This window comes from Aquarana catesbeiana, linkage group LG01 (assembly GCF_042186555.1).
Source record: "Aquarana catesbeiana isolate 2022-GZ linkage group LG01, ASM4218655v1, whole genome shotgun sequence".
NCBI classification, from domain to species: domain Eukaryota; kingdom Metazoa; phylum Chordata; class Amphibia; order Anura; family Ranidae; genus Aquarana; species Aquarana catesbeiana.
The window spans coordinates 667,404,703-667,419,155 of NC_133324.1; positions in this window are offsets into that span (position 1 = coordinate 667,404,703).

Below are 14,453 nucleotides of genomic sequence, written 5' to 3' on the forward strand. Positions count from 1 at the left end.
TAAATGTTGCGCTCACATATTATTTAGTATGCATGCACTGAAAGACTACTGTATCTAAAACCCAAAACTGAAATATAATTTACAATATTGTAGTAGAGAAATACGTGTTGATCTTGCCAGAAATACAGTGGGGGGAGATTTAGGAAAACTGGTTCACACAGAATCTGGTGCAGCCGTGCATATTAACCAATCAGCTTTTAGGTTTCATTGTCAAGAGATTAATTGAACAAGCTGAAGTTAGAAGCTGATTGGTCACTATGCTCTGGTTACTATGCACAACTGCACCAGTTTTAGTAAATCCCCCACAATGTCTTTGTTATTTCCTGTGAGCGGAAAAAGAAAGCACGAGCATCCTTTTATTGCTTGTATAAGTCACTAGTCCCATCAATCCACCATGTAATGAAGATAGAAAAAGGTTGATTGGTTTGTGTCATGTTTGTAGTGCAACCATGACAATCGTGACCCCCTCCATAGTGAAGGAGCATAGTCACAAAGAGACAGTGTTATTTACAGGATTACCAAGTGAAAATAAACAAAAAAAGCCTGAAACAAGAAAACCAATGCAGCCACCTCTTTTAAGGGTTAGTAAACTGCGACATATTCCATTTTTGCTTTTGAGTTTAGATATGCCTTTTTTTTTTTTAAATATATTTATTAAGAATTTTCATACAAAAGTAGAAAAATATCACAAACACGAGTCATATATTAGCGAAGGCTTCGAGACTAGATATGCTTTTAGCTTGAAAAATGATATATTTTGCTAGGTTCACTGTAATATGAATATGTGAACCTTTTGTTTAGTGACAGTTTGAATGAGAGTTTTAGGCCAGGTTCACACCTATGCGAATTAGATGCGGGTTTCCCCGCATCTAATTCGCATAGCAGGAGAATGTGACTGGCTCCCTATGGAGCCGGTTCACATATCTCCGTTGTGGCTGCGGAGCGCACTGCATAGAAACACTGTGCGTCTTTGGCTCCGTTTCAGGGCCGAATTCAGGCAAAGATTCTGCCCTGATTCTTCCCTGAAATGGAGAACAGGGACGGACAGCATTACTGTGCGATCCGCGGCTGGTTTAGGTGTGAACCGAGCCTTAGTGCTGGTTCACATAGGTGCGTTCGGCGAGATCGCATGTGATTCACACCGCACAGCAGTACAAATCACATGCAATGTCCGTGCAATGTGATTTCAGCCATACAGATAGTATGGCTGATATCGCATTCGGACAAAACTCGCAGAGGACCCTTTTTTTGGTTCGCACCAGAATCGGATTGCATGGGCGTTCACACCTATGCGATCCGTTTTGTGTCTGAACTGTCAGTTCGCAGTGCGATATGCAAGCTGAAATTGGGGTGTCATTAGCAATGTATTGCCACTCCCAGCAGTTCGCATAGGGCAGTGTGAACTGCCGTGTGAGTCGGGTGCGATGCGGAAAATGAAACACTAGAGCCTCGTACACACGCTTACATTTTCGGATGACCATTCATCCGTTTTTTTAGGCATGCTAGTCTCATGTCGAAAGTGAAGAGGTTACTCACCATATGAAAATTTTCATACGATAGAATACAACGTCAGAAGTGATGTAATGTGTTGAATGGTTTTGTATGTATGTTTACATTCCTTGTAATAGGAATAAAAGTGATCATTTTTTTTTTTTTTTCAAAAAAGTGTCAAAATAAAAAAAAAAATATATAATTAACAATAAAAAAAAAAAAAAAATTTTTAAAGCGCCGCTGTCCCCGTGTGCTCGCACGCAGAAGCGAACGCATACGTAAGTCCCGCCCACATATGAAAACGGTGTTCAAACCATACATGTGAGGTATCGCCGCGAACGTTGTAGCGAGAGCAATAATTTTGGCCCTAGACCTCCTCTGTAACTCAAAACATGTAACCAGTAAAAAAATTTCAAGCGTCGCCTATGGGGATTTTTAAGTACCGAACATTGGCGCCATTCCACGAGCGTGTGCAATTTTGAAGCGTGACATGTTAGGTATCTATTTACTCGTCGTAACTTCATCTTTCACAAAATGCAAAAACATTGGGCTAACTTTACTGTTTTGTTTTTTTTTTAAACACAAAACAGTTTTTTTCCCCAAAAAAAACGCGTTCGAAAAATTCCTGCGCAAATACTGTGTGAGATAAAAAGTTGCAACAACCGCCATTGTATTCTCTAGGGTCTTTGCTAAAAAAACATATATAATGTTTGGGGGTTCTATATTATTTTCTAGCAAAAAAATGATGATTTTTACATGTAGGAGCAAAGTGTCAGAATTGGCCCGGTATTGAAGCGGTTAAATCAGTATCCTCAGAGAGTCGCCCCCTACATCAGGGTCCCCAGAGAGCCTCCCCTTACATTAGGGTCCCCAGAGAGCCTCCCCTTATATCAGGGTCCCCAGAGAGCCTCCCCTTTTTTTCAGGGTCCCCAGAGAGCCTCCCCTTAAATCAGGGTCCCCAGAGAGCCCCCCTTACATCAGTGTCCTCAGAGAGCCCCTCCTTTCATCAGGGTCACCAGAGAGTCTTCCCCTACATCAGGGTTCCCAAAGAGTCTCCCCCTACAATTATGGTCCCCAGAGAGCCTCCCCCTACATTAGGGTCCCCAGAGAGCTTCTCCTTACATCAGGGTCCCCAGAGAGCCCCCCTTACATCAGTGTCCTCAGAGAGCCCCTCCTTACATCAGGGTCCCCAGAGAGCCTCCCTACTTACACCAGGTTCCCCAGAGAGCCTCCCCTTACACCAGGGTCCTCAGAAAGCCCCCCCTTACACCAGGGTCCCCAGAGAACCTCCCCTTACATCAGGATCCCCAGAGAGCCCCCCCCCCTTATACCAGGGTCCCCAGAGAGCCCCCCTTATACCAGGGTCCCCAGAGAGCCCCCCCTTACACCAGGGTCCCCAGAGATCCTCCCCTTACACCAGGATCCCCCGAGAGCCCCCTTACATTAGTGTCCCCAGAGAGCCTTCCCTCTTACACTAGTGTCCCCAGAGAGCCCCTCCTTACACAGGGTCCCCAGAGAACCCCCCTCTTACATCAGTGTCCCCAGAGGGCCCCCTCTTACATCAGTGTCCCCAGAGGGCCCCCTCTTACATCAGTGTCCCCAGAGGGCCCCCTCTTACATCAGTGTCCCCAGAGGGCCCCCTCTTATATCAGTGTCCCCAGAGGGCCCCCTCTTATATCAGTGTCCCCAGAGGGCCCGCTCTTACATCAGTGTCCCCAGAGGGCTCTGTCCTTATATTAGTGTCCCCAGAGAGCCCCCCTCTTACATTAGTGTCCCCAGAGGCCCCCCTCTTACATCAGTGTCCCCAGAGGGCCCCTTCCTTACATTAGTGTCCCCAGAGGCCCCCATCTTACATCAGTGTCCCCAAAGGGCCCCTTCCTTACATTAGTGTCCCCAGAATGCCCCCCCCCTTACATCAGGGTCCCCAAACAGCTGACTCCCCCCCTTGCAGAGGTTCCCCTGTACCTGGCTGGGGGAGGTTGGAGGCGGCAATCGGCAGCTCTATGGTGTCCACAGGCAGGGGGATCTCCCTGGGGCTAATAGTTCTATCTCTGAATGTATACAGCTGGTGTCCTATCGAAAATAGTCCCCCATCGGATAGTGTCCACCCTGTAGTGCACAGGTGCTGAGGAGACTCCGAAAATCTACGAACATCAACAGCTGATTATGAGCTCTACACGGTGCATGCGCACTTAATACCACATTCTGTCACACGCTCCAGCACGCTCCCGATGCTCGTAAACTTTGCAAGGGGCAGTGTGCCTACACAATGCCCACAGCTAGGGCGGTGATAACGGCGGGTACTTCAATTTTACAATAGGTCCAGCAAACCCGCCCAAAAACATTGCTAAACCCACCCCTCAGTTCAGTAAACACGTCCTGCAAACATCCGCCCATTTCACAAATCCACCCCCTCGAGCATCAGGAGCGTGCGGGAGCGTGTGACAGAATGTAATATTAATTGCGCAGGCGCCGTGTAAACCAGCTGTTCTTCTTAGGAGACTTTCGGTGTCTCCTTTGTCCTCCATACTGCACAAGCGCTGCGCCTGCACAGTATGGAGCGGACACTATCCAATGGGGGGACACTTCTCATCAGAACATCAGGTCAGAGGCCCCTCCCTTCTCCTCTCCACTGTATACACTGACACTCGAGAGAGTACTACAAGCCCCAGGGAGATCCCGCCACCCACACAGGCACCATAGAGCTGCCGATCCCCACCTTCCACCTCCTCCCACCTCTCCCTCCTGCACTCTAAACGGCCAGTCAGTGGTGCAGGGGGGATGCTGGGTCTTGGGGGCCCCACGCAGCTTGCAGGGCCTAATAATGAAAAAGGAAATTAGTCTGGTCTCACCTAACAATAATGCCCCGTACACACGGTCGGATTTTCCGACGGAAAATGTGTGATAGGACCTTGTTGTCGGAAATTCCGACCATGTGTAGGCTCCATCACACAATTTCCATCGGATTTTCAGACACACAAAGTTTGAGAGCAGGATATAAAATTTTCCGACAACAAAATCCGTTGTCGGAAATTCCGATCGTGTGTACACAAATCCGACAGACAAAGTGCCACGCATGCTCAGAATAAATAAAGAGATGAAAGCTATTGGCTACTGCCCCGTTTATAGTCCCGACGTACGTGTTTTACATCACCGCGTTAAGAATTTTTCAGGATTTTCCGACAACTTTGTGTGACTGTGTGTATGCAAGACAAGTTTGAGCCAACATCCGTCGGAAAAAATCCTAGGATTTTGTTGTCGGAATGTCCGAACAAAGTCCGACCGTGTGTACGGGGCATAAGAGTGTCAAAATCTGTGTGTAACCACACCTAGAACTAGCAATCTGCTAGGGGACACTCACAGACCTATTGTCTGTGTGCTGATTGTAAAAAACTCAGCAGACAAACCAGTTCCTCTGAATCAAATTATAAGGTAGTAACAAAAGACTAAAGGTCAAAAGAGATTCTTCAAAGAGGAACACTCAGGTTTAAAAAGGTACAAAACGGTATACTTTATTAAATGCTATTACCTAAACGGCCGCTACGTGGTAAACTTGCTACATTTTCATCACATCTACTTTTGATACATAAAGATTACTCAGGACGTTTTCTATTTTTCAGCCCGGGAATAGTATCTAGGCTTTTTTGCCGTTTTATGGGGTAAATTGGAGTGAATGAGGAGTGTTTTTGATGGTGTGTCTGTTGAGACATATTTTATTTTTAATATTGGTGGAGGAAAATGTATTCTTTCATGTATCACTTGTCCGGTATTTATAGCATTTAATAAAGTATACCGTTTTTTGTACCTTTTTAAACCTGAGTGTTCCTCTTTGAAGAATCTCTTTTGACCTTTACTCTTTACTCTTGTTACTTGCGGAGCCCTATGCAGCTTGCGTAGTGAGTGTATAGGACGGATCGGCTCTGGTCTGCACATCCAGCTTTTGTCGGTGGAAAAACCGGAGTCGGCTTTTGAAAACACCGTACTAACGATCCGAAAATCGGCAGATCGATCGTCGGACGTCATTTTACTTCAGATTTTCGTATCGTGTGTACGGGCCTTAATCCCATACATGCTATTAGATTTTCTGCAGATTTTTGTCTTCAGATTTACCAAGACCATGTAGTGCAAGGGCATGCCTGATTGCATACAAATTGAAACTCTTAAGGTTTGACGTCATATTATATGATTTTGGTAAATCTGAAGACAAAAATCTGCAGAAAATCTAATAGTGTGTATGGGATCTTAAGGTCTGTTGTTATGAGATTTGTTGGACAAATGTCAAACACCTTTGTGCAGGCTCAGGACAGTTTTCCCTGCATTGTCTACATTCATTTCTATGATCACCAGCTCCATCTAGTGGCTTAAATGTAGTACGTTTTCTGATTGAGTTGGTTCGGTACTGCATTTTGGTCATTAGATGGCGCTGACAATCATAGGCATTAATCTATTCCAAAAAAAATAGGAAAACTCATCCAGTGGGCACAAATGTGTGTGATGTTTGACCCCTAAATTCACACCTAAGGCTGGCCATACAGTATACAATATACTGTAAAATTTTCCTTTAGATTTACCAAAACCATATAATATGAGGTCAAATCTAAACACGTTCAATTTGTATGCAGTCAGGCAGACCCTTGCACTACATAGTTGAAGGTAAATCTAATGCCCCGTACACACGATCGGACTTTCCGACAAAAAAAAATGTAGATTTTTGTTAGAAGGTTGTTGGCTCCAACTTGTCTTGCATACACACGGTCACACAAATGTTGGCCAACAATTACGAACGTGGGAACGTGGTGATGTACAACACATACGACGAGCCGAGAAAAAGGAAGTTCATTAGCCAGTGCGACTCCTTCTGCTTGATTCCGAGCATGCGTGTACTTTTGTGCGTCGGACTTGTGTACACACGATCGGAAATTCCGACAGCAAAGTTTTGTTGGTGGAAAATTTGAGAACCTGCTAGCCAACATTTGTTGGAGGAAAGTCAGACAACAAATGTTCTATGGAGCATACACACGGTCAGACTTTCTGCCAACAAGCTCACATCCAACATTTGTTGTCGGAAAATCCAATCGTGTGTAAAGGGAATTGAATAAGAAAATTGTATAATGTAAGGTCAGCTAAAGTCTCCTTTCACACGGAGTGGACTCCACCACTTGCTCAGCAGGGAATATGTCCACTGATCCCTGATAAAAAGTGATGCTGCGTGGCAGTATAGAATATGCATTTCTGTGCCAGCTATATTATTTTTACTATATTATATATTCTATTCCATGCTTCCGTATACCGTGTTAGAGAAAGTTTGGTTCGTACATCCAGAAATATACCTTTATAAAGTGTGTATGGGGGCGGTGCTTAGCATGCCCATTTGGGGAACCCAGAGCAAAGTCTTGCTAGTGCCGCCTGTTGCAGGCTTGGGCTGCAGGTACAGGAAATCAGCATTAAGGCAGGGCTCTAACTTAAAAGCGAGACCCTCCCATGAGAATACAATTATATCATTGGCTGTTAGGATGCCAGCAGCTGTAAAGCTTTAATGGTGCACAATGAAAACCTGTGGCTTAGTGTATCTAAAAGGCAGGCTTCATCCATCCGCTGGCTTGTATACAATTTTCTGGGTAATTTTTAGGCAAGAAACCTGCAGGTACCCCAGGGTGTCTGGGCACCCTTGTTGAAAAAGGGTACACTCCTGAAAATCACAGGAAAACCCAGCCAGCAGAGATAACCCGCTCAGGGTTTACTAGCTCAGAAGGGCAGCCACAATTTACAGTATAATCAACTCACATTAGAATACACAGTTTTCTTACAGACATGCAGACTGAGTAACCAAACCCATGTAGCACTACCCCTGCAAGGGCCGCTGGATTCTTGGGTCCTCCCTTGAGCACGCAGCCAGGCAACAGGAACTTTTGCCGATTTCATGCAGACTCAAGAATCAGTCCAGGAAATGTTTGTTTTGTTTATTTAAGGAGGTTAAAACTTGGATGGGAGTGGAAACATGGAATGCCCAGAACTGTAGAACCTAAAGGGAAACTTGAGGACTTGCTAACTTTCTGGCTGCTAGGAATTAATGTTGCAAAGCTGTCCTCCTGTAGGGTTGATGGTACAGCAAAACAGATAGCAAAAAGTTCCAACTGCTGAATACAGCAATGCACCTGGCTGCTCTTGAATCCCCAGCTAGAGGTGTAGGGTGACTTTCTTAGTGGTGAACTGTCACTAAGCTGTCCCTTAGTTATGGACAAAGTACTGCACCTTGCTGTCCCAGCTTGGGGTGTGAAGAATTAAATTTTCTCACTCAGTCCCTATTAAATTAATCCTGAGGTCCAGATGGCTGCTGCACAGGCTTCCGCTGAACAGGCCCAGCTCCTGACTGTCAGGGTAGCTCCATCTAAGCCTAGACTAGGCTCGAAAGGGGTATGAGTCTTCAGCTCTCTCTATTTCTCTCTCTTCCACTAGCTTCATCCTTTTGCCCAGGGACAGAGCCCCCCCAGAACAGGGATCTCCTCCTGGCAACTGGACCCCAGACTCTACTCCCACGTGGCCAGGCTCCAGAACATCTATGACCTACCTCCTCACCTACATCTGAGGGATTGGGAGGAAACTCCATAAATATTCAGGCTTTGTCACTGTTCCTATAACTTCCAGAACTATCCAGCACATTCTGGAAGCCAGGGGGAGGTAACAGAGATCCAGCCCTTGAAGCTCTGTGCACCAACACAAGCCAAATATACCCCAGCTCCTCTGCCTACAGAGGAGCCAACTAAATGTGCCTTCTCTGTACACTAAGGGTGCTACACCCAGAAGAATAAAACATGAAAAAAATATTTAAAACAGGGAACAATTTGCACCTGCTTATACATTCACCAAACTTCCATTATGGGGGTGGTCATGTTCTGTCTACATGGTCCATCTGTATGTGAAAATGTATCCACCATCCTCTGTGCATTCCAAGAAGGACTATATTTATAAGTGCTTATGCATCCAGTGCCGTCACGTAAATGCACCTCCAATTTCTAGCAGGATTAATGAATGAAAATGGGGACATGTGCATTAGAAAAGGAAGGGACATTAGTTCCTGGGATTTGTAGTCTCAGGAGAGCATGCACGTGACCCCAATACATGTGCACTGCTTGTACAGTAACTAGAAAACGGGAGTGAAAGGGAGATGGCCTTCTTTGCTAGCGTGGGGAAAAAGCGATTGTGAGGGGAAAAATTTGGTATTTTTAAACATTCATTGCAGATCTGAGTGAAGTGATGATGTGTTAGCACATTATCCTGGATTATAATGTAATTTTTTACATGGGGCGTTTAACAGACGTTGCATCCTGCTGTATGTTGTGTAGGAGCAGTGAGGGCAGGTAGTAAACAACTATCAAGTACAAGGTGCAGTGACATGCAGTAATAACAGGTGCCCCCAGGGGGTGACATGTGAGCCACAACTCCCAACCTCCCAACAACAACTGTTTACATTTTCTTTTTTTGGTATCAGAAAATGACACTTCATTCAGCTCTATGCAACTCAACTGGTAATCCAGATGCATATGGAAGGTAGCCACAAAACAAATAAATGAATAATCTTTTGGAAATCATGTATCCAAAGGAATAAGACAGAAACCTCATGTGTTACTAATTTCCACCCCTGGAAGTAGAATAAAATTTTTTTTTATGCCTTAAACACAAAGTCTGATGTATCGCCACCACGACAGTTAAAATGTTTTGATGCATTAGATGGATATATTGTGTCTGAATTGTCCCATAAGTGTTTCTGGGTTCTCTTATCTTTATTTTAGCATACCAGTGGCACAACCCACATATCACACTTTGCAGCTACAACACATAATTAAATATACCACATACAGTACATCATTTTTCACGAATCTATAACACATACAGTATAGCTTGTCCATATTTATAATAACCTACTGTACTCTACCACATTTGCTAATGTGGTGCTTTTTCTGCTACTAATTTAGGGAAATGTATGGCACCTAAAGTGGCGGTTTTACAGCTGATATGTATCACCACTTTTCTTCTAATTTGTTGGTATACACTGTTACCATAAAGGATAGCTAAGTCTTTAAAGTGTATGTCCAGCCAGGGGTGTAAAACCCTGGGGTACACTTCGCACCCTGAGAAAAGAAATGTTGTACAGTGTGACTTGGTGAATGGTTGGTGGACTTCATAGTGCGAACAGTGGAAGTGACTTTACTAGTTCGACTCTACAGCAATTGTTTTAATTTTTTGTAAAAATCTGCATTTTTGGCCATAAAATTACTTAAATCCCCCAGAACATTACTATACACCACACATCTACATTGTAACAATTTGCTCCTGGCTGGCTCAGTTAACTTGGGGACATGAGCACAGATATGAAAAACTGGAACACAGAACCTGCCTACACACTTTTTGGTAAAATATAAAAGATGGGGTTGTGTCGAGTAAACTAGTCAAGTCTTAATATTGCATGCATCCATGATCTTGCAAAAAACGGTGGTACCCAAAAATATTGGTGCGTGACTTTAAAAGCTTTTACTGCTCATCAGTTTAGCAGTTTAGAGTTAACAATGAGATATGGCACTAGAAGTATTGCTGTCATTCTGGCAATTTACTATACATACATGTGTGCACTCTTTGCTTTCTTTTGCATCTATCGTATAACTTTATTGCAGGTATTAATATTGTGGCGAAAATTTTACACAGCTCTTTACGCTATATTATATATATAGTATAGTTGTGGGTATGTGCAGGGCAATGGGGGTTACATTTTTTTTTATACATTTTATTACATAATTTTTACATTTATTTTTATTTAACTTTATTGCTGTCACAAGGGGCTAACAAACCCCCATGTGATAGCACTGGGCAGATGACAGGCTCTCCTTATGAAGACATCAGGGGTCTATTAGACTCCCAATGGCTCCCCTGCCCTCTAAAGCAGCTAACCAAACACAGAATGTGCTTGGTTAGATGCTTCCCTAGTTGTATCAGCCAAGGAATGACAGATCTGAAACTGGAAGTTCCCTCCCCCTCACCATCCTGAAGCCCTTTGATGTGGTCCAGGCTCCTGGATAGAGCAAGAGAGCCTGGGAACCATGGAGGGAGGTGCTGATGGGTTTTACTTTACAGCCAGGAGCCAGCTGAACAAAATGAGCACAAGCTTATGACTTACTGCAGCAATTAAAACTTGGCCTTCTCACTGTATGCGTACCACACTTATACCACCTTCCTTCGGTGCCCACAAAATATGCCTACTTACTGTGCCACAAGCACAAGTCTCACAGACATAACCTTGGCCTCTGCACCTGGAAAGGAGAAAACTTGCAGCAGGTGCAGCCCCTGAAACAGGAGCAGAGACAGTAATAAAAAGAAGACAGGGGTTATAGTCTTTTCCTCGTTATCTATATATTTACTTTATATACTCTATATAGTATATATGAATAGTGCAGACTCAATGGACCAATTTTTTCTGCCGTCACTCTTCTGTCATTCTATGTCACTCTTCTTATAGAGTGCTGGATAGTGGTAAAATGCAACAGGGGTTCTAATCCTTTAATCTCTTTGGTTGCACATAAACTTTAGTTATTTCCACAACTTTATCAAACATCACACTTTATTGTGTTATGAAAAAGTGGACAGAGTGTAAAGAAAGAGGAAATCCATTACAGGAGAGAGCATCTGGGAGCAAGCGCTGTATTAAGGACAGGGGATTGTCCAAATTTTCATTTTTTTTTTCATATGTGACACAATAGGTTAAAGTGGCAAGTAAGTGGAAAACTGTATGTAATGTTGACTATTATAGTCAATGCCATCCCATCCTGTATAAATAAAACAGTATCTTTACTTGACCACTAGATGTCCCCCTAGGTCAAAGAGTAATTTTATCAGTGTGAAAGAATCTGTTTCAGGTAACCAAGAAATGATGTTGGATGATCTGTATACTCTTAAAGCAAATGCTCACAGAAATTAACACAATATTGCCATTGCCATCATGCTAATGTGCCCTCACCAACCCAACTTAAAGGTTATGCTAACAGTTTATCAAAAGCCAATTTTTTTTTTTTTTTATCCCCCCCCCGCATGCATTGCTATGTAGCACCAAGAGCAGCATAATGCTTTCCTAAAGTAAAACACATACACTATATTACCTATTGGGACACATGCCTTTACATACACATGAATTTTAATGGCATCTCACTCTTCGTCCGTGTGTCTAAATGGACACACAGAGCTGCGGCTCGGCTCGGATTCCCCCATAGCAAGCTGCTTACTCTGGGTGCACTCGACAGGAGGGAGGGGCCAGGAGCAGCGAAGAGGGACCTGAGAAGAGGAGGATCCAGGCTGCCCTGTGCAAATCCACTGCATAGAGCAGGTAAGTATAACATGTTTGTTATTTAGAAAAAAAAAAAAAAAAACGAGACTTTAGTATCACTTTAATTACACCTTGTGTCCTCAGGACTTACCTGGGGATACTATACCACCAGCAATGCCTACATAATACAAATGTTGTTGCAAGCATTGTTTGTTTTATATGTATGGATATGTGTCCCTTTTTACCAATTTTTGTACAGATAAAATGTAAAAACTTTATTTATATAAATCTGCGTTATTTTCTGGGTACCAAGATAGTCCATTTTCCTCAAGCTGGGGGTCTTGTGGGGATAAACCCTGGCTATACCAATATTGCTATCAACATGATGGTACCTTGTAGAGATCCAACTATTTTGAGGCATACATTTACTTACAGAGAGGACAACTGTGGATGGAGGAAGGGGACTGCAGAGTTGATGGGTGTGAATGGGGGAAGAGGGTGCAATGTTGACAACTGTGGATGAAGGGAGCGCAGAGGTGACCACTGTTGATGAATGACAGGGGATACAAAGGTGACATTTGTGGATGTAGGAAAGGGGGTGCAGAGGTGACAACTGTGAAGGGAGGAATGAGGATGCAGCGGTGACAGCTGTGGAAGGAGGAAGGGGGATGCAGCGGTGACAACTATGGAAGGAGGAAGGGGGATGCAGCGGTGACAGCTATGGAAGGGGGATGCAGCAGTGACAGCTATGGAAGGAGGAAGGGGGATGCAGCAGTGACAGCTATGGAAGGGGGATGCAGCGGTGACAGCTATGGAAGTAGGAAGGGGGATGCAGCGGTGACAGCTATGGAAGGAGGAAGGGGGATGCAGCGGTGACAGCTATGGAAGGAGGAAGGGGATGCAGCGGTGACAGCTATGGAAGGAGGAAGGGGATGCAGCGGTGACAGCTATGGAAGGGGGGAAGGGGGATGCAGCGGTGACAGCTATGGAAGGAGAGAGGGGGATGCAGAGGTGACAGCTATGGAAGGAGGAAGGGGGATGCAGCGGTGACAGCTATGGAAGGAGGAAGGGGGATGCAGCGGTGACCGCTATGGAAGGAGACAGGGGGATGCAGCGGTGACAGCTGTGGAAGGAGGAAGGGGGATGCAGCGGTGACAGCTATGGAAGGAGGAAGGGGGATGCAGCGGTGACAGCTATGGAAGGAGGAAGGGGGATGCAGCGTTTACAGCTGTGGAAGGAGGAAGGGGGATGCAGTGGTGACAGCTATGGAAGGAGGAAGGGGGATACAACAGTTACAGCTATGGAAGGAGGAAGGGGGATGCAGCGGTGACAGCTATGGAAGGAGGAAGGGGGATGCAGCGTTTACAGCTGTGGAAGGAGGAAGGGGGATGCAGCGGTGACAACTATGGAAGGAGGAAGGGGGATGCAGCGGTGACAGCTATGGAAGGAGGAAGGGGGACGCAGCAGTGACAGCTATGGAAGGAAGAAGGGGATGCAGCGGTGACAGCTATGGAAGGAGGAAGGGGGATGCAGCGGTGACAGCTATGGAAGGAGGAAGGGGATGCAGTGGTGACAGCTATGGAAGGAGGAAGGGGGATGCAGCGGTGACAGCTATGGAAGGAGGAAGGGGGATGCAGCGGTGACAGCTATGGAAGCAGGAAGGGGGATGCAGCGGTGACAGCTGTGGAAGAAGAAAGGGGGATGCAGCGGTGACAGCTGTGGAAGGAGGAAGGGGGATGCAGCGGTGACAGCTGTGGAAGGAGGAAGGGGGATACAACGGTTACAGCTATGGAAGGCGGAAGGGGGATGCAGCGGTGACAGCTATGGAAGGAGGAGGGGGGATGCAGCGGTGACAGCTATGGAAGGAGGAAGGGGGATGCAGCATTTACAGCTGTAGAAGGAGGAAGGGGGATGCAGCGGTGACAGCTATGGAAGGAGGAAGGGGGATGCAGCGTTTACAGCTGTAGAAGGAGGAAGGGGGATGCAGTGGTGACAGCTATGGAAGGAGGAAGGGGGATGCAGCGGTGACAGCCATAGAAGTAGGAAGGGGGATGCAGCGGTGACAGCTATGGAAGGAGGAAGGGGGATGCAGCGGTGACAGCTATGGAAGGAGGAAGGGGGATGCAGCGGTGACAGCTGTGGAAGGAGGAAGGGGAATGCAGCGGTGACAGCTATGGAAGGAGGAAGGGGGATGCAGCGTTTACAGCTATGGAAGGAGGAAGGGGGATGCAGCCGTGACAGCTATGGAAGGAGGAAGGGGGATGCAGCCGTGACAGCTATGGAAGGAGGAAGGGGTATGCAGCGGTGACAGCTGTGGAAGGAGGAAGGGGGTTGCAGCGGTGACAGCTATGGAAGGAGGAAGGGAGATGCAGCGGGAACAGCTATGGAAGAAGGAAGGGGGATGCAGCGGTGACAGCTAAGGAAGGAGGACGGGGGATGCAGCGGGGACCGCTATGGAAGGAGGAAGGGGGGTGCAGCGGGGGCAGCTATGGAAGGAGGAAGGGGGATGCAGCGGTTACAGCTATGGAAGGAGGAAGGGGGATGCAGCCATGACAGCTATGGGAGGAGGAAGGGGGATGCAGCGGTGACAGCTATGGAAGGAGGAAGGGGTATGCAGCGGTGACAGCTATGGAAGGAGGAAGGGGTATACAGC